The sequence below is a fragment of the Crinia signifera genome, chromosome 6 (genome assembly GCF_055691185.1).
Source record: "Crinia signifera chromosome 6, ASM5569118v1, whole genome shotgun sequence".
In the NCBI taxonomy this organism is placed as follows: Eukaryota; Metazoa; Chordata; class Amphibia; order Anura; family Myobatrachidae; genus Crinia; species Crinia signifera.
The window spans coordinates 28,987,455-29,008,759 of record NC_139222.1 but is presented as its reverse complement, the minus strand read 5'-3'; the positions used below and the strand labels follow the sequence as shown (position 1 = coordinate 29,008,759).

Sequence of the window (21,305 nt, the reverse complement as noted above, 5' to 3'; positions counted from 1 at the left end):
AGCGCGTCCTGTCAGCTCGCTGTGCACAGGGGAGACGCTGTCGGGCCTCCCTGTGCAGCGCTTACAGCTTCTTTTAAGAAGCTGCCTGGGCTCTGGAGCGTTCTGAAACTGGCTTCACGCTAGGTGGGGATCATGGGGGACAGGCGCTCCATGATGGCTGCGGCCATTTTCTGCGGAGCTTACACACTGAGCTCCTATATGAGAGGACAGCAGTGTGTTACAGGCATGTTCCGAGTGGTCCCCAGCTGAGGGGGAGATACTGGAACTAGGAGATCCTACAATGGGAGCAGCTGTCTGGGGGTAGTTGGCGCCAAAAGTCACAGACCCCGCAGCAGCAGGGACTTGGTCCCTTCCGTCACTCTGTTTTGGCGCCATTCAGAACGCTTGCAGCGGAGCTGAGCTGGCTTACAGATCCTGACAGAGTGATTGGATTTCCTGGGCATCGCTTTCCCCATTCTGAAGACTACAGAAAGCTAAGTGAACTGAGTATATTGGTTCTGTATATAATGTCAATGTACATTTAATGCTGTGACTGTGTTATTTGAGAACATCATGTCTGAGCAACAGTCTGTGGTTTTGGGGGAGAGAGCCTTTAATGCATTGAGCGCTTGCAGTGGTTGTACACTGAGATTTGTCCCTGAGCAGATAAGGGGGGCTTATGTATTTATTGCGCTGCTGTGAAACCCATGGGGAGTGAACCTCAGAGGGTAGTGCTATCGGAGCTTGCGTGGGCTAAGTCCCTAGGCAGGTCTGAAAATGCTTTGGTGCATTACTGGACAGGCAGAGTGATGGCTGGTAACTTTCCCTAGACCATTGCCATTCTCTCAGCAGTCCTCTAGCTCCTTGCCTCGGACCCAGACAGATCCTGACTTATTAAGGTCATGCAGGATACTGCTAAGGGAATCAGCAGGTTTTATTTACTTGTTGGACAAGTTGTATGGTTATTCTGTGGGGACCCCTAAAAGGTCTTATTCAGTGCCATTGTTAGCTGCTGATGAGGAAGGAGAGTACACAGACATACTCTGGAATCAGGGTGATGTTTCTGAAGAGTCCTCAGCCTCAGGGGTGGAGGATTTGATTACTGCTGTTAAACAGGCATTGAATTTGTCTGTGAAGGATAAACTCCTGCAAAGGTTGTTTTTAAGAGGCAGCGTAAAGAAACTGATATCTCCCTGCAGACGAGGGTTTACAAGATTTATTGGAAAACCCCTGATAAAAGGCTTTAGATGCCTAAAAGATGTTTAAGCCTGTATCCCATGCCTGAGGATCATGCAGACTTCTGGGAGAAAGTTCCAGTGGTAGATGCTTCTGTGGCATGTTTGTCAAAAGCCACTGTGCTACCAGTGCAGGGGGGAACAGCCTTCAAGCAAGGCAATGGTTAAAAGGGTGGGCTACAGACTCCGCCCTGCGATTGCTTCAGCCTGGGTCTCTAAGGCCATGATTGGTGGGTCAATGACCTGTGCACTATTTGACATACTGTTCCTTGTGTGTTGTTACTTGCGGAGAAGCTTAAAGCTGCTGCAGAGTATGTGATTCAGGCTAAGCAGGAAGCTCTCAAAATGGCTGCCAGAGTTTCCTCGGTGTCCGTCAATGCCAGGAGTGCTCTGGCTTATAGCTTGGGAGGCAGATAATGAGTCTAAGAAGGCTTAAGAGGCAATAGCTTTTAAAGGAAAGCTGTTATTTGGTTCAGAACTGGAAGAGATTTTTAAGCAGGCCACAGGTGGAAAAAAAGCACTTTCCTGCCTACCCCTGCAGCCAAGCAGACATCAAGGTTTCTGCTTTCAGGCCGTCCTTTCGGCCCTTCCCTAGAGGAGGTGCGTCCTTTCGAGGACAGTCTTTTAGGGGATAGTCTCAGTCCTCCAGGGGCAAGGCCCCAAAGTCAAAATTTGGTTCCTTTCATAAGAAACCAAAGGAGAGGACAAACCCTCCGCATGACTGCCAGGGGTTTTGCCCGGCAGTGATCAAGGTGGGGGGACGTCTGTCACTGTTCAAAGACGCATGGGCACTGTTAGACCGGGACTCTTGGGTGTTAGTAATTATAACCCAGGGTTAAAAGATTCCCTTCAAAGGTCTTCCACCGAGAAGGTTCATTCCTACACCACTACCAAAGGAGGCTCGGCTCCGTACGGCTCTCTTGGGAGCGGCTCATTCTCTTTTAGAGAAGGGTGTGGTAGTCCCGGTCCCCAGAGCGGAGTGGAAAAAAGGCTTTTATTTTTTATTCCACTCTGTTTTTGGTGCCCAAACCAGACGGGTGTTTCAGCTGATCCTAAACTTAAAGTCATTAAATATCCATTTGTGGGTAGACCATTTCAAAATGGAGTCTCTACGGTCTGTGCTGCTAAGCCGGGACCAGGGAGAAGTTTTGGCGTCCATGGATGTCCAGGACGCATACTTGCATGTTCCTATCCACCCAGAACATCAGGCTCTATTGAGGTGTGCAATAGGAGACCTTCTCTTGCAATTCCAGGCGTTGCCCTTCGGTCTGGCCACAGTGTCAAGGGTATTCACCAAAATAATGTCAGTAATGGCGGCTGTGCTTCGACTGAGGGAAATCACAGTGATTCCATTTTTGGACGACCTGTGGTTCAAAGCGGAGTCAGCAGTCAAGTTGAAGAGTCACTTGGCAGAAGCCATCGGGTTTTTGCAGATTCACGGCTGGCTTTTAAATTTACAGAAGTCTCAGTCGGTGCCGTCACAGAGACTCCAATTCTTGGGGGTTGTTCTAGATACCCAGTTGCATCGGGTGTTTCTACCAGAGGCAAAGGACAGGGATCTGGCTGCCTTGGTACAGGAGATCCTCGGGTCTCAGAGCACATCAGTATGGAGGTGCCTCAAACTGCTGGGGAAGATGGTGGCGTCTTTCGAGATGTTACAGTTCGCCAGGTTCCACTCTCGAGTGTTCCAGTGGAACATTCTGACAGACTGGTCAGGGAATACTCAGACCATGATGTCAGAACAAATAGTGTTGTCTTCAGGAACTCAATCCTTCCTAAAATGGTGGATGGAGGTGGATCCCCTTCAGTGGGGTCGGTCCCTGCAGTCCTGGAGCTGGCTGGTAGTCACTACCGACGTCAGTCTCAGAGGCTGGGGGGCAGTAGTCTTGGACCTGCGTCTGCAAGGCTTGTGGACTTCAGAGGAGTCTGCCTTACCGATCAACATCGTGGAACTGAGGGCTGTGTGGAAGATGTTTTCTCTGGCGGGAGAAAGATTACAAGGGCTCCCTTTAGGGATTCAGACCGACAACGCCACAGCTGTGGCATATCTGAATCACCAGGGAGGCACACGCAGCAAGCTGGCTATGTGGGAGGTGTCCCGAATATTCTTGTGGGCGGAACAGAATGTTCCAGCATTATCAGTAATATTCATACCAGGAGTGGAGATTATAGAGGCCGACTTCCTGAGCAGGGAGGAGCTGATGGAAGGGGAATGGAGCCTGAACCCACAAGTATTCCACCAGATTACACTGAGGTGGGGAACCCCGGATGGGGACCTGATGGCATCCAGGTTCAACCATCAGGTACCCAGGTTTTATGCCAGGACGAGGGATCCACTGGCAGAAGCAGTGGATGCCATGACTATCCCTTGGGAGGGGAATCTTCTTTGTTTTTCCGCCAGTTCCAATGCTGGCAAGAGTGTTGAAAAAGATACAGGCCCAGACAATTCCAGTAATTTTAGTGGCCCCAGATTGGCCAAGGAGGTCCTGGTACTCGAGGCTTCAGAGAATGTATGTGGATTCGTGGCGTCTACCTCTGAGGTCAGACCTTCTAAAACAAGGACCGTTCAACCATCTGAATTCAGCTCGATTAATTTTGACGGCCTGGCTGTTGAAACCGCCATTTTGAGGAATATAGGATTCTCAGAGGCGGTGGTTAACACAATGATTAAAGCCAGAGAGACAGTGTTTTCTGCAAATTATTATAGGGTCTGGAAGACCTATATTCGATGGAGTGAAAGACAGAAGTCACACACATCGCGATTTCAAATGGCTAAATTGTTGGAGTTTTTTACAGGATGGCCTTTCCTCTGGGTTAAGCCTTCAGTCACTCAAAGTACAGATCTCGGCCTTGTCAATTTCTTTCCGAAGAAGGATTGCATTAATACGGAAGTACAGACCTTCCTGCATGGGGTTTCTCGATTGAAACCTCCCTACAAGCAACCAGTAGCGCCATGGGAATTATCTCTGGTTCTGGAGTACCTTCAAAAGGCGCCTTTGAGCCGTTAAGGTCGGCTGACCTTAAATTTCTTACAGGGAAATTTTTGTTGGCGGTGGCGTCAGCAAAAAAGAGTATCGGAGTTGGGAGCTTTGTCCTGCAAGTCTCCCTCCCTTATATGTCATGATGATAGGGCTGTCTTTCGGACAGTACCCCAAAATTTTTACCAAAAGTAGTCTCTGCTTTTCATCTAAATCAGGAGATAGTTCTGCCTGTGTTTCAACCCCAGAGGGTTCAAGGAAAAGGGGCAAATTGAGGAATTTGGATGTTGTGCGCGCCTTGCGCATTTATGTGGACAGAGGAAAGTGTGTCAGGAAGACTGATACTTTGCTAGTTTTGTATGATGTACATAATAATGGTTGACCTGCTTCTAAGCAGACCATTGCTAGGTGGTCGCGCTCTGTTATAGCGTTGGCATATACTAAAGTTGGTAGGCCTGTGCCAGCCAGGATTAATGCGCATACCACCAGATCAGTCGCCACCTCTTGGGCGGTTCGACATGGGGCAACAGCTGAGCAGGTTTGCAGGGCTGCCACTTGGTCATCTGTTCATACTTTTGCCAAATTCAATAGGTTCCATGAGTTCGCGTCGGAGGACGCATCATTCGGGCGAGTAGTGATGAGAACTGCAGACCTGAGCGTACGCACCCAAAGGACCGGCTCTGGAATGTCCCAATGTGAAGCTGTGTCACCAGGACCATTGAAAGAGAAAAAGGGATTTTTGTAAGAACTTACCGTTCGAATCCCTTTCTCTGATATGGTCCTGGTGACACAGCGATCCCTCCCTTACGCTCAGTAAGTATGCCAGTGTTCATGATGTTTCATGTTATAATTGGTCGAAAAGTTAAATTTAAAATTGTGCATATAATATGTGCAGGCGTTGTACTGAGTTAATGTATTCCAGTGGCTTTGAAAGATTGAACTGAGGAATCTGGGATGCAGTAGGGGAGGAGCCTACCCTCCAAAAGCTTTAGGATAGGTGCCTGGGTCCTGCGGACCCTCCTACATCCCAATGTGAAGCTGTGTCACCAGGACCATATCAGAGAAATGGATTAGAATGGTAAGTTCTTACAAAAATCCCTTTTTTGCAGATGACTTGCTGGCAGTTATAACCAACCCAACAGTTTCCCTTCCCAACCTCATGGAGGAATTTGCACGCTTTGGCAAAATGTCTAATTTTAAAATTAATAACTCAAAATCTACAGCATTAAATATTAATCTCTCTGACTCACCAACCTCTACCTTAGCATCATCATTTACATGGCACCCCTCCCACATAAAATATTTAGGAATACTGATACCTAGATCTCTCCCTATGGCAGTAACCATTAATCATACCCCCTTATTGTGAAAACTGGGACAGGAGATGACAACATGGCTCACGCAGAAGTTTTCCTGGCTTGGCTGTATAAATATAGTAAAAATGAATATCCTCCCCAGACTGCTATACCTCTTCCAGACCATTCCACTGAAGCTCCCTCCACAATTTCTGTCAGAGGCTCACAAAGCTATCAGCCACTTTGGGGGACATTTACCAAAATGGATTCGTAGAAAAAAGGTGTATTCGTAGGGAGAAATACACCTTTTTTTTACGAATTTGTATTTTCGGGATTTACAATCCCAAAAATACAACAATTCGTATTCCTAAAGATGGAACATTCGTATTTGTATTTACAAATACGAATGTCTACCCCATCAGTAGGATACGACAGAAATCACCATTCAAAAGAATGATGGTTCCTGATGTACTAAGCAGCCGTACTGATAATACGGCTGCTAAGTGGTGTAAAACACCCACGCAAATACGACAGGAAAATACACCTTGCTTTCCCTGTCGTATTTGCTTTAAGCCTGCACGGATCAGTCAGATCCGTGCAGGCTTTAGTGTAAAAAAAAATAGAAAAAAAAATAAATAGAAAAAAAAAAAAAACGGCGTGGGGTCCCCCCCACAGCCGAAACCAGCACCAGGCTGACAGAGCCTGGAGCCGGTAATTAAAAATCAGGGAACCCGACAAATAGGGGTTCCCCGATTTTTAACAACCAGGCTCCAGGTCCGGGGCTGGTTCCCAAAATACGGGGGACAAAATGACTAGGGGTCCCCCGTATTTCAAGAACCAGCCCCAGGCACAACCAGCCAGCAGGGTAATGCCACAGCCGGGGGGAGACTTTTTATACAAGTCCCCCCGGCCAAAGCATTAACCCTACCGACCAGTCAGCCTGGCCAGGGGCCCTGGGGGAGTGGGGACCCATCCAATAAAGGGGCCCCCCCCTCCAGGACTTACCGGACCAGGCTGAAGCCTGGTGCTGTCCTCGATGCCCCTGGGCGGTGGGCATCGAGCTGATAAATGGTGTAAAAAAAAGATTAAACTATTGTCTAATACTGAGGCACTATGAGTCCCAGCAAGCCTCCCCCGAAAGCTGGGACTTGGAGAACCACAAGTCCCAGCCTGCGGGGCATTAAAGGGCCCGCTGGGTCTTGTAGTGCCACAGTATTAAAAATAGTACAATAAAACACACTGACACATACTTAAAATAAAACTTTAATACATACAAAGCCCACACATACTAATACTTACCTATCTTCTTCCCGTAGGTAGCCCTGGTCCTGTGTCGTCTTCTAGTCCTGTGTCGTCTTCTGGTCCATGTCGACGTCGCTGTCCATGTCGGCGATGGCGTCCCCGTCCGGATCCGACAAAATCCATGGAGGAAGCTGTGGAAGGAAACCATGTACACAAACACCGTGCGGCTCCTGCTGTCCGGCTGGTTTCGCGTGTCGGTTTGTTTTTTTGCCAAGACCCTTACCTGGACTACGTCGCGCTGGGACAGGTGAGTATGGTTTCCTTCCACAGCTTCCTCCATGGATTTCGTCGGATCTAGACATACATAGCCACAGCAGAATCATTAGGAACACATCAGGTGGCTTCACACCAAAAGTATAGCACCAACACTTCAAGTACAGCACACAGTAATGCTAGCCGAATCAGGGCAACAGGGGAACCAAACATGACATTCGAAGCAAGGGCAAATGTGGGTACCCTCTGCACGGAATTGGACACAGGAAGCTGACACACACAGCTCAATGAAAGATTTGGGAAGACATAACGGTGGAGATTAATGCGGACACAAGTTCATTTGCGGGCAAGTTTGCCCCTGGCAGGCTCCTTGCCACGTGCAGCAGCTCTCCGGCCACGGCCACGGTCAGATGGTGGGCCAGGTGGAGCAGATGCTGGGGAGGGGGTGGCTCGTCTTCCCCCTCTTGCAGCAGGGAGTGCTGATGGTGGTAATGCACCAGAAACGGATGACATTTGGACCCTATTGCTGGCAACTAGCTCCACCATAAGATCATTATGGCGGAGGAGGAGGTCATTTTGCCGCAGGGCTTGATCAGCCAGCACCTGCAGGCTAGCAGCAATTGATTGCTGGGTGGCAGTCATAGCCTGCAGGCTCTCAGCGATAGTCTGCTGGCTGCTGATCAAACCCTGCAACACCTCCTCGGTCCTACACACCCGCTCTGATGCCGACTCTCCCTGCTGCTGAATATTGCCAAGCACATGCCCCCACGTGGCCAATTCCGCCGCGGTCAGTGGCTGCTGCTGCTGCTGCTGCTGCACGGGCCTGCTACTGGGGCCAGGTGGCACAGACTCCTCAACCTCCTCAAGAGATTCTTGACCAAGCGGTGGGGATGCTGGTGAAAGAGAACATTACAATTACAACACATTCCATGCCAAATTAGAACCAGCTACTTATGCCATGGCAAATAATTACCTTCAAGCAAAGAAGCCATGACTTCCGCTGGGGACTCGCTGTCTATGGTGCTCACCCCCCGGAGCTCCTCCACTGCAATGCAGCACTCTGCCATCTGTTCCAGGGGGGTGAGCTGCAGCTTTCCAGGCATGGGGCCAGCCCCAGAGGTGTGGCTGTGTTCCCACCGCTGGGTCAATTTCTTCTTGAGGTTCGCTTTGAAGTCGTGCCACCTGCAATCAAAAGTGTACATATTAATACATGTCACTCCTCATGTTTGCTGTAGCACCCATTGCAATCTGCAACATAATACAACATGTGCCTCCTGACACCAAACTTACATTATATAAATTTAGAATACCAACCCTTAGTACATACACTTACACTCACCCTACAATAACTATCAATTCAATGACATGGCAAACATGTCTGTGCCTCCAAGCAACGTGACCGGCCATTGAGCAACTACATCTAATATATAATGTAAACATTACTGGACTTGTACTGCTCAAATGTAACACACATGAACTTGCCTCTTCTTAACGTGCTCCGTCTCACGAACTTGTGGAGCCACCGTATTAATCTCCGCCGTTATGTCCTCCCAGATCTTCCATCTCCTTGTGTGTGTCAACTTGTCCTGTGGACACTCGATCCAATCCCGTGCCCGGGGCACCAGGATGGCAAGCTCCTGCGCTTCAAATGCCATGTTCCTGCTGCTTGGTTCCTCTGTTGTCCTCTTTCGGCCACGGCCACCTGTCGCTGTACTCGAAGTGCTGGCCAGGCTACTCTGTTGGTAAGCCACCTGTTGTGGTCCCAATGATTCTGCTGATGCTGAAGATGGGCCTGCTGCCGATTGGCTTGATGTCGATGGCCCAGCTGGCTGCTGTTCTCCCACTGGCTGGTCTGGGTTGAGGGGGACATAGGTGGTGTTGGACTCCATGCGGGCTAACAGGTTCTGCAACACCTGGTCTCCCTCTGATTCAGAGTCAGACATGTTAGAAACAACTGTGTGCCTTTGTAGCACAACTTTAAATACTTTTTGTGTAATAGGCGTACACAGCAACAACCTGCGTTCCGTGCGGCAGCGTCACGTACGGCAGCGTACGCTGTGGTGTGTGTGCGGCGCATAGGCTTCGCCCATAGTAGCTGTAACTCGCTTGTGCAAAACCTGGCGTCAGATCAAACTGTAATGTAGGTGACCTGTTTAAAGATTTGTTGCCATGAACACCTGTAACGTTATGCAATCCTAAATGCTATCTGTCAATGTTCAGTAGCACTGTGTTAGTCTGTCCATACAAATAAATTTCCCCAATCCATTTTCAAATCCGGCCCAGAAGTCATGCAATAGTGATCACTGATGTCATGCACAACACATGTGCTAGGCCTATAAATAGTGCATAGCAGCTAGGTGCATTTGTCTCCAGAGCTGTATTGGACCAGGTTGTAAGGTAAGCATTCTGCTGCTCCAGATTGTTGGTACAGCATTACAGAAACATGTTACCTGGCCACCATTTAACTGACAGATGTTAAACGTGTGTGGCACCATATAATTGTGAACTACATGTCCCAGCGTTATTTGAATTGTTTTTATGTAGTTAATGACCAGTTGATCACACCTGTAATACTTACTTTGTGTTTACTTCTTACATGTTTTAAAGACATTTGTCTTTAACAAGGTGTGTGGTGAGCTAATATTATTGTAACTTCTTTATAGATTAATATGGATCTGTGGGACTACACTGGGCGCCCCTGCATTGTACGTATATTTGCATCAAATGTGTCAAATTATGGAACATCACCAATCTTTGCATAGGTCTATCCTTATTTATTAACTTTTTGTTGTAGCTTGCTGAAGCTGTCATGCAGTACATGGGTGAGAGGCTAAGGGCACTTGCGGCTCACCCCACTCGTCGCCCAAGGAGGCCAGGACGTGCTAGAATCTTCCGCACACGGGTGACACTCTTTGGGATGCCCGATGATGAGGTACTTACTAGGTACAGGTTACCCCCACATGTAATTCTAGATATACTCTCTTTAATTGAGAGTGATCTAGAACCTCTTCATGGGCTCACGACAGCAATTCCGCCTCACACACAGCTGCTGGCGGTGTTGCATTTCTGCGCCTCGGGATCCTTCCAACAAGTAGTGGCAGTACTTGCTGGAATATTTCAGCCGAATCCTGAGGCGTGTGACGTCAGCCATGTTTAAGCGCAAGGGGCACTTCGTGGCCATGTCTTTTGCACAAGAGACCCTTCACGGAAGCCAGCAGGCATTCCATCAAATTGCTGGCTTCCCTAATGTGATAGGGGCTGTTGATGGCACCCATGTACCATTTGTGCCTCCATCAAGAAGTGAGAAGATTTGTTCCACTCACTGAACGTGATGGTGGTATGTGGCCCATCCATGGAAATTCTCTCCTTCAACTCGAAGTTTCCTGCAAGTGCCCATGACTCGCATGTTATCCGACAAACCGGGATTTGGCAAAGACTCCAAGAGCTTGAAGGCCGTGATGCGTGGGTTCTGGGTGACTCCGGTTACCCATGTACGCCCTGGCTACTTACGCCGTACAGCTCCCCAGAACCAGGTCCACAGGAGGCATTCAATAGGGCGCATGTTGCCACCAGGCAAGTGGTGGAGCGCTCAATTGGCCTGTTGAAGGGTCGATTTAGAGTGCTCCACCGCACTGGTGGTGACTTACAGTATGCGCCTGAAATGGTGTCGAGGATTGTGGGCCTGTGTGTTTTTTTTTTCACAACATAGCTGTGTGGCGTGAGATACCCTTTGATGAGTGGGAGGTTCCATCTGAGCCGCAAGACCCGCCCATGCGCCCATCCCGCTCCCCGGAAAGCAGACGAGGATACCAGCTGCGGGACTCTGTGGCCCTGAGATACTTCAGGTACATTTCTGAATGTTGTCCAGACCAAACATGTTTTGGATCTATTATCCCCATCAAGGTTGACAATGACTTAAATTTGGTGTTCTCCGATTTAAACATTAAGCAGCATGGCCTCTTAATGGCAATAGCAATAGCACTACGTATTGTGTTTGAGGTGTATTGGTTTAAGGCCAATATTGCACGTATTGTCCATAGATTTGAAATAATATTTTATGTATTCATTTTTTTAGTTGAGCTTATCATCCGAGTCTGGTGAGTAGATTGAATTTCTTACTTTTTTCACCATGTATGTGTGGGATGTGGATGTGAATATTTTTGGTTCAGAAGTATTTTTGATGATCACATATATATATATGTTGATTTTGGGGGGTTAGTTCAAAATATAGAAGCAGTAGGAGGTAGGCAGGCAGGCAGGCAGGCAGCCAACCAGGCAGGTGTCCAATGTAATGGGCAAGTGCTAGTATGTGTATGTGTTTTTTTCTCATAAATGTACGCATACACATAAATGCATACAGTAAGTAATGCGAAGTACAGCTAAGCGATGCCAAGCTATAGCACGCGTTGCTTGGCGGTGCGATGTTATCGCCGATGTTTGGGCGCATACACAACGTCCATGTCAATATGGATAATAAAGTTAATACCAAATAGTAAAGTTAACAACCAATCACAGGACAGGAAGTATTTTCATGTGCCATTGCTAAAATGGCTGCCTACCAGCGAGCACCATCCTTCTCCACTGCGGAGCTGCTGTCGCTGGTGGCAGTCATGGAGAGGAGACTGGGGCAGGCAGGCCCCTTCATCAGCAATAGGGACAAGCGCCGGGCATATGTTGTGGCCCGGCGCCGCATATTCGCCCGCACTAATGTGCGAAGGACCATCGCCCAACTGGAGAGGCGATGGTCCGACCTGCGGAGGCGGGAGCCGGAGCGGCTGCAGGCTCTGAGGCGGCGTCTTCAACGCTGTAAGTATTTTCGCAAAATACATATAATTGACAGTGGGCCAGATTCTCTCAGCTTCAAAAGTGATAAAATGGAGAGTAATAAACAGGCAGCCAATCAGCTCCTACCTGTCATTTTTCAACTACAGTCTGTGACATGACAGGAAGGAGCGGATTGGCTGCCTGTGTATCACTCTCCATTGTATCACTTTTGAAGCTTAGTGCATCTAGGACAGTGAGTGTTTGCATTTTCACATTATTGAATAATAACATTACATGAGGTCAGTTGGGTGTTTATGACATAGAAATGCCATATACTATATGTGTGATATATAACACATATATAATGTGGTTAGGATATGTACTTGGTCAATTACAATGCCAAATGACACTGACCCATTTTGTTTGGTTAACCCACAGCACGGGAGAGAGCCAGACAGGCCAGAGAGGAGGAGGCCCAGGAGGCGGATGAGGAGGCCGATGAGGCCCAGGAGGAGGCCTAGGAGGCCCAGGGGGAGGCCGAGGAGGCACAGGAGGAGGCCCAGGAGGCCTTAGATGAGGGGCAGGAGGTCGGCCAGGAGGAATCATCTGACGCCCTGGAGGTCCAGGACGTCGCCCTGGAGGTGGAAGTGGAGGGCCAGGTTGAGGTGGAGGAGGCGGGACAGGTGGAGATGGAGGAGGAGGTTGAGGGCCACCATGAGGTGGAATACCTCGCCTCCACCACCCCTACACACACACCTCTATTTGGTATAATAGAGTAAAGAGTAGTCCAAAGAAATGTAAACCAACTGACACACTTTGGCCTTATAGGGCCATGCTGCAACTGTGCAATGTGCAGGCTCATGTAGGTGATGAGTGTTTCTTTAAGCAGGGTCTTTGTATAGAAGACAAAAAAAACATCAATGGAATATCGGCAGGCCAGATTTCTAACGGAGTCTCAAGTGTCCAGTTCTCCTGGGCCACCCTGTAGCCAGTGGTCCTGTGTTGTTTTTGTCCATGTATTTTTGAATGTACTTATGTAGGATGTATTGAACTTAGAAATTGTTTGGTGTATGGAAGCAGATTAGTGATGCACTTTCACCTGTCTGGCAATGTGACAAGGAATCATGAAGTAATAGGTTAGAGTGAGTAGCGTAGGCTTTTAATGTGTTATCTCTTATCTATCTATCTATCTATCTATCTATGTATCTATCTATCTGTCATGCAGTTTAGCTATTAAGCAGTAACATGCAGGTATATATGTATGGCTAAATGTGGCATGTTGTAGTGGGTGTAGGTTTCGAGTAGATTGGGGAGTCTTTGGCCAGGACAACTGTGAGTGATCCTCAAGTGTGGTTGTGATTTTGATATATATATTACATCCTGTAAGTGTTTAAGGATCAATTAGATAAATAATAGATGACCAGGAGCAACAATCCCTTTTCAAAGTGGTTTGATAATTGCCTAAGTGTGTCATGTGATCTATTTGGGAACTCAGATAAGAGTAGTCTGGCTTTGTGCGTAAGTACACCGCATCTGTGCGTACTGGCCGGTTAGCGTCCGTTCTGACGCGGGAAGGCCGTGCATACGCGGTCAGACCGTGCAGAATCTGAGTGTTTCCACCCGCACACGCATGGTTTGTATGTCGTCCGTAAACACGCCCTGTTCTTAAAGAGTGAGTCCGTCCGAATGCGGAGGACCGGTGGGCGTTTCTACGGACGATATCCGCACACCACCGCACAGCGTGGCGTGCGAACCGCTCCGAAAGAATTTGGAAAAGTACGCACCAACCAGAATAAGGGCTCTATTCTAGGGGTGCCAGTAGTCCAATTTAATACACCTACATTATTACATTGCGCACACATGACCTTAAGTTACCTTTAAATACCACATTAAAGATTTATGACCCCACTTATTATATTTTTATCCTTTTTTTTTATTATTGTTTATTTATCTATTATAATTGTGCCTTTTTTTTTTATTAAATATGAGTATGTTTTACAGTTATACTATCTAAGTGCCCTTATTGTGCTCTCTTACATTGTGTTTAGTTATCCTAATACCTAATAGTGAACATATACTTTATATTCAATGTGCCATATTCTTTGTGACCTCCCGGGTTTTTGGACCCGGATGTGACCCGGCAGTTGTTCCACCAGCATGATGCCGGGTAGGGGAAGCCGGTGAATTCGGGCCCTGAGCCGGCTCTCGGAGATGACATCATCGCCAAGCGCCAGGAAGCTGCTGGGCTGCCCCCAGCCTCCGTCCATGAGGTGAATGGATGCCGCACACAGGCATCCATTCACCTCTGCTGCTGTTTGCACAGTACCGCAGACAGCAGCGGAGGCTGTACGCAGCCCCTGCCCAACCTCCAGACTGACCTCAGGGCGCTGTGGTCCAAAAGGTTGGGGCTCCCTGATTGAAGGAAATGGGTCCCTGGGTCGGATGACCCGGGTCACCCATTTACACGGCCCCTGACTCCGGGGAAGCCCTGTGTCCGACCCTGAACATTTGCCGGGTCGGACACCGGGTAACAGGACCCGGGTTATTTTATTTTTTTGCGCTTTTACATCAAGCCCTGGGCCGGACTGTAGCAGCAATAACCCTTGCGGCTCCGGTGTAAAAGGGTATAAGTACACATATGGCACACACCCAGCAATCACTACTATGCTGTTACTAAAAGTATAATACCTGGGGTTACCTGGTGCCAGCTGCAGCACTCTCCCTCCTGCCTGCCATGCACACCAGGAAGGGACGTTTCCATGGTAACACAGCTCCTCCCACTCTGCCCCACACAGGAAATACACTTTGGCTACAGCCGCGGGGGAGCCTGGGAGCTGAGTACAAACCACAGGAAAATGGCCGCCGTTAAATGTAGACACTGGGACATCAGTGCCGGTAATTGCCTTGTGTGAATGCATTGAGAGAGTTACAGTATGTGATGCGAGGTCACCGGTAGCTGATAGATTCCATGCTGTAAGTACTACTAGTAACAATCCATAACAATTGTCCCCTGTGCGAGTGAACGGCGGCCATATTTCCGAAGACCAGTCTCCACGTTCAGAGGCGGCAGCATCTCGGCTCCCTGCTGGGGCAGCGCTGCTGATCTTACCTGAGGCCTCTCACTTCCAGCAGCCACGGTGATTAAGTTACGGGGGACCGATAGAAGGCATTGCTGTATCTGGTAGCAGGTATGTATTGTGCTGCCCTGGTGTCCCATTATACTGGGGGAGCAGCCTGTAGCGTCCCATTATACAGGGAGAGCAGCCTGTACCCTGTAGCGTCCTGTTTACAGGGGAGTGACCTGTGGTGTGAGCGGTCTGTGGTGTCCTGTTAAAAAACTTAAATTAATTTTATATTCTATTTTTTCTGGGTTACGAGTCTCTGATATCTTCTTAGTAGTAGTAGTATGATGATTATACAGGGCGATATTATAATTGCCCTATTACAATTATTTTCAGACAGTTATGTAGTACAATGAATGTTGTAGTGGTATACTATAGCGCTTATACTATACATGTACCCATTGTTCTCTGTATGATATATTTATATGCGGAAACATTAGAGGCTGCTCTTGTGCCTCTGTGTGGATTTCTCTTATGGTGGCCATACACTACTGGGATGTATCGCAGCAGTGTATGGCCCCTTCCCAACCTCTGAGCCATCTGGTACCTGCATACGATGCATCACATGCGGTCCTTTCACATACAATGTATCTAATACGACCCCATTCCCCGCCACTGGGAGGGGGGCAGGGTCGGCGGGTAGGCAGCAGGTCCGACCTCCTGCTCAGGTCCGATACGAATCGGACCCAAGGGGGACGTCAAATACATCTGATTTCTCAGCAGTTCCATCGGGATCGGGTGAAATTAGCCTAAATCGGACTAGTGTATGGGCACCTTTACCTAATATGTTACATGTGTACTGTGTGGTGTTTATTGTAATTATATTTACACCTAGACAACGGAGCAGTGAGGAAACGGAGTGTTTACTAGACATCACATGAGGATAAGACACGTCACTGATTCCCTGAGGATGGACAAGGACCAGAGTCACATGACTGAGAGGATTCTAAATATCACCCTGGAGATCATCTACCTGCTGACTGGGGAGGTGAGGGGATCTGGGAGTGTCACTGTGACATCACATATATCTATAGTAATAATACAGGGACGTGACTGGGGAGGTGAGGGGATCTGTGAGTGTCACTGTGATGTCACTTATATCTATAGTAATAATACAGGGACGTGACTGGGGAGGTGAGGGAATCTGGGAGCGTCACTGTGACATCACTTATATCTATAGTAATAATACAGGGACGTGATGGGTTCTGGGAGTGTCACTGGGATATCACTTATATCTATAATAATAATACAGGGACGTGACTGGGGAGGTGAGGGGATCTGGGAGCGTCACTGTGACATCACTTATATCTATAGTAATAATACAGGGACGTGACTGGGGAGGTGAGGGGATCTGGGAGCATCACTGTGACATCACTTATATCTATAGTAATAATACAGGGACGTGACTGGGGAGGTGAGGGGATCTGGGAGCGTCAATGTGACATCACTTACATCTATAGTAATAATACAGGGACGTGACTGGGGAGGTGAGGGGGTCTGGGAGCGTCACTGTGACATCACTTATATCTATAGTAATAATACAGGGACGTGATGGGTTCTGGGAGTGTCACTGGGATATCACTTATATCTATAATAATAATACAGGGACGTGACTGGGGAGGTGAGGGGATCTGTGAGTGTCACTGTGACATCACATATATCTATAGTAATAATACAGGGAGGTGAGGGGACCTGGGAGCGTCACTGTGACATCACTTATATCTATAGTAATAATACAGGGACGTGACTGGGGAGGTGAGGGGATCTGGGAGAGTCACTGTGACATCACTTATACCTGGAGTAATAATACAGGGACGTGACTGGTGAGGTGAGGGGATCTGGGAGCGTCACTGTGACATCACTTGTATCTATAGCAATAATACAGGGACATGGCTGGGGAAGGGAAGGGATCTGGGAGCGTCACTGTGACATCACTTATACCTGCAGTAATAATACAGGGAGGTGACTGGGGAGGTAAGGGGATCTGGGAACATCACTGTGACATCACTTATACCTGCAGTAATAATACAGGGACATGGCTGGGGAGGTGAGGGGATCTGGGAACGTCACTGTGACATCACTTATATCTATAGTAATAATACAGGGACGTTACTGGGGAGGTGAGGGGATCTGGGATCGTCACTGTGACATCACTTATACCTGGTGTAATAATACAGGGACGTGACTGGTGAGGTGAGGGGATCTGGGATCGTCACTGTGACATCACTTATACCTGGTGTAATAATACAGGGACGTGACTGGTGAGGTGAGGGGATCTGGGAGCGTCACTGTGACATCACTTGTATCTATAGCAATAATACAGGGACATGGCTGGGGAAGGGAGGGGATCTGGGAGCGTCACTGTGACATCACTTATACCTACAGTTATAATACAGGGACGTGACTGGGGAGGTGAGGGGATCTGGGAGCGTCACTGTGCCATCACTTATATCTATAGTAATAATACAGGGACATGTCTGGGAAGGTGAGGGGATCTGGAAGCGTCACTGTGACATCACTTATACCTACAGTAATAATACAGGGACGTGACTGGGGAGGTGAGGGGATCTGGGAGCGTCACTGTGACATCACTTATATCTATAGTAATATTGCAGGGACGTGACTGGGGAGGTGAGGGGATCTGGGAGTCACTGTGACGTCACTTATATCTATAGTAATAATACAGGGACGTGACTGGTGAGGTGAGGGGATCTGGGAGCGTCACTGTGACATCACTTGTATCTATAGCAATAATACAGGGACATGGCTGGGGAAGGGAGGGGATCTGGGAGCGTCACTGTGACATCACTTATACCTACAGTAATAATATAGGGACGTGACTGGGGAGGTGAGGGGATCTGGGAGCGTCACTGTGACATCACTTGTATCTATAGTAATAATACAGGGACGTGACTGGGGAGGTGAGGGGATCTGGGAGCATCACAGTGACATCACTTATATCTACAGTAATAATACAGGGACGTGACTGGTGAGGTGAGGGGATCTGGGAGCGTCACTGTGACATCACTTGTATCTATAGTAATAATACAGGGACATGACTGGGGAGGGGATCTGGGAGCGTCACTGTGACATCACTTATATCTATAGCAATAATACAGGGACGTGACTGGGGAGGTGAGGGAATCTGGGAGCGTCACTGTGACATCACTTGTATCTATAGTAATAATACAGGGACATGACTGGGGAGGGGATCTGGGAGCGTCACTGTGACATCACTTATACCTACAGTAATAATACAGGGACGTGACTGGGGAGGTGAGGGGATCTGGGAGCGTCACTATGACATCACTTATGCCTACAGTAATAATACAGGGACGTGACTGGGGAGGTGAGGGAATCTGGGAGCGTCACTGTGACATCACTTGTATCTATAATAATAATACAGGGACGTGACTGGGGTGGGTATCTGGGAGCGTCACTGTGACATCACTTATATCTATAGTAATAATACAGGGACATGACTGGGGAGGTGACGGGATCTGGGAGTGTCACTGTGACGTCACTTATATCTATAGTAATAATACAGGGACGTGACTGGTGAGGTGAGGGGATCTGGGAGCGTCACTGTGACATCACTTGTATCTATAGCAATAATACAGGGACATGGCTGGGGAAGGGAGGGGATCTGGGAGCGTCACTGTGACATCACTTATACCTACAGTAATAATACAGGGACGTGACTGGGGAGGTGAGGGGATCTGGGAGCGTCACTGTGACATCACTTGTATCTATAGTAATAATACAGGGACGTGACTGGGGAGGTGAGGGGATCTGGGAGCATCACAGTGACATCACTTATATCTACAGTAATAATACAGGGACGTGACTGGTGAGGTGAGGGGATCTGGGAGCGTCACTGTGACATCACTTGTATCTATAGTAATAATACAGGGACATGACTGGGGAGGGGATCTGGGAGCGTCACTGTGACATCACTTATATCTATAGCAATAATACAGGGACATGGCTGGGGAGGTGAGGGGATCTGGGAGCGTCACTATGACGTCACTTATGCCTATAGTAATAATACAGGGACGTGACTGGGGAGGTGAGGGAATCTGGGAGCGTCACTGTGACATCACTTGTATCTATAGTAATAATACAGGGACATGACTGGGGAGGGGATCTGGGAGCGTCACTGTGACATCACTTATACCTACAGTAATAATACAGGGACGTGACTGGGGAGGTGAGGGGATCTGGGAGCGTCACTATGACATCACTTATGCCTACAGTAATAATACAGGGAGACGTGACTGGGGAGGTGAGGGAATCTGGGAGCGTCACTGTGACATCACTTGTATCTATAATAATAATACAGGGACGTGACTGGGGTGGGTATCTGGGAGCGTCACTGTGACATCACTTATATCTATAGTAATAATACAGGGACATGACTGGGGAGGTGACGGGATCTGGGAGTGTCACTGTGACGTCACATATATATATAGTAATAATACAGGGAGGTGACTGGGGAGGTGAGGGGATCTGGGAGCGTCACTGTGACATCACATATATCTATAGCAATAATACAGGGACATGACTGGGGAGGTGAGGGGAACTGGGAGTGTCACTGTGACATCACTTATATCTATAGTAATAATACAGGGAAGTGACTGGGGAGGTGAGGGGATCTGGGAGTGTCTCTGTGACATCACTTATATCCATAGTAATAATCTGGGGAGGTGAGGGGAACTGGGAGTGTCACTGTGACATCACTTATATCTATAGCAATAATACAGGGACATGACTGGGGAGGTGAGGGGATCTGGGAGCGTCACTGTGATATCACTTATATCTATAGCAATAATACAGGGACGTGACTGGGGAGGTGAGGGGATGTGGGAGTGTCACTATGACATCACTTATATCTATAGTAATAATACAGGGACGGGACTGGGGAGGTGAGTGGATCTGGGAGCATCACTGTGACATCACTTACATCTATAGTAATAATACAGGGATGTGACCGGGGAGGTGAGGGGATCTGGGAGCGTCACTGTGATGTCACTTATATCTATAGTAATAATACAGGGAAGTGACTGGGGAGGTCAGGGGATCTGGGAGTGTCACTTTGACATCACTTATATCTATAGCAATAATACAGGGACATGACTGGGGAGGTGAGGGGATCTGGGAGTGTCACTGTGACATCACTTATATCTATAGTAATACAGGGACGGGACTGGGGAGGTGAGGGGATCTGGGAGTGTCACTGTGACATCACGTATACTGTATCTATAGTAATAATACAGAGAGGTGACTGGGGAGGTGAGGGGATCTGGGAGCGTCACTGTGACATCACTTATATCTATAGTAATAATACAGGGACGTGACTGGGGAGGTGAGGGGATCTGGGAGTGTCACTGTGACATCACTTATATCTATAGTAATAATACAGGGACGTGACTGGGGAGGTGAGGGGATCTGGGAGTGTCACTGTGACATCACTTATATCTATAGTAATAATACAGGGACATGACTGGGGAGGTGAGGGGATCTGGGAGTGTCACTTTGACATCACTTATATCTATAGCAATAATACAGGGACATGACTGGGGAGGTGAGGGGATCTGGGAGTGTCACTGTGACATCACTTATATCTATAGTAATACAGGGACGGGACTGGGGAGGTGAGGGGATCTGGGAGTGTCACTGTGACATCACGTATACAGTATCTATAGTAATAATACAGAGAGGTGACTGGGGAGGTGGGAGCGTCACTGTGATATCACATATCTATAGTAATAATACAAGGACATGACTGGGGAGGTGAGGATATCTGGGAGTGTCAATGATATCACTGATATGTTAATACTACAGTGACCTGAATGGTGGATCTTGGGAATTACATCTCATAGCACTAATAGAGGGTGATGACTGGGAGTTTATTATTTATTTTTTTATTTACAGTTTCTTATATAGCGCAGCATATTCCTTTGCGCTTTACAATTTTAGACAGTGTTAAAACGAACTGGGTAACAACAGACTTGGAGGTAGGAGGGCCCTGCTGCAAGCTTACAATCTATAGGGACATAGGAGGGAAACACAAGGACAGGCACCAGTAATAGCAAAGCAGTCCCACAAAGTTGCAAGTCCAGGAGGGAAGCTAAATAATACATAAGTGCCTCAGAGGGTTATCCGTATGGTACTTAAATATTATGTCTTGCCTGAAGAGGTGAGTTTTCAGGGAACACTTGAAAGTTTGGAGGCTAGTGGAGTCTAGTCTTATTGTGCATGGAAGGGCATTCCATAGGATGGGAGCAGCCCGATGAAAGTCCTGTAATAGTGAATGGGAGCTAGTGATCCGTGCAGGAGAGAGACGCAGATCTTGTGTAGAGCGCAGTGGCCGAGATGGGAGATATTTTGTGATAAGTAAAGAAATATAAGCTGGTT

The 21,305-nt window shown here is 48.0% G+C and overlaps 1 protein-coding gene across 1 annotated transcript in view; it reads left to right on the top strand.

Moving 5' to 3' along the window:
* Positions 1-21,305, top strand: part of LOC146010225 (uncharacterized) — a 43,431-nt gene that overhangs the window by 5,001 nt on the left and 17,125 nt on the right. The gene's annotated exons all lie outside the window — the stretch shown is intronic.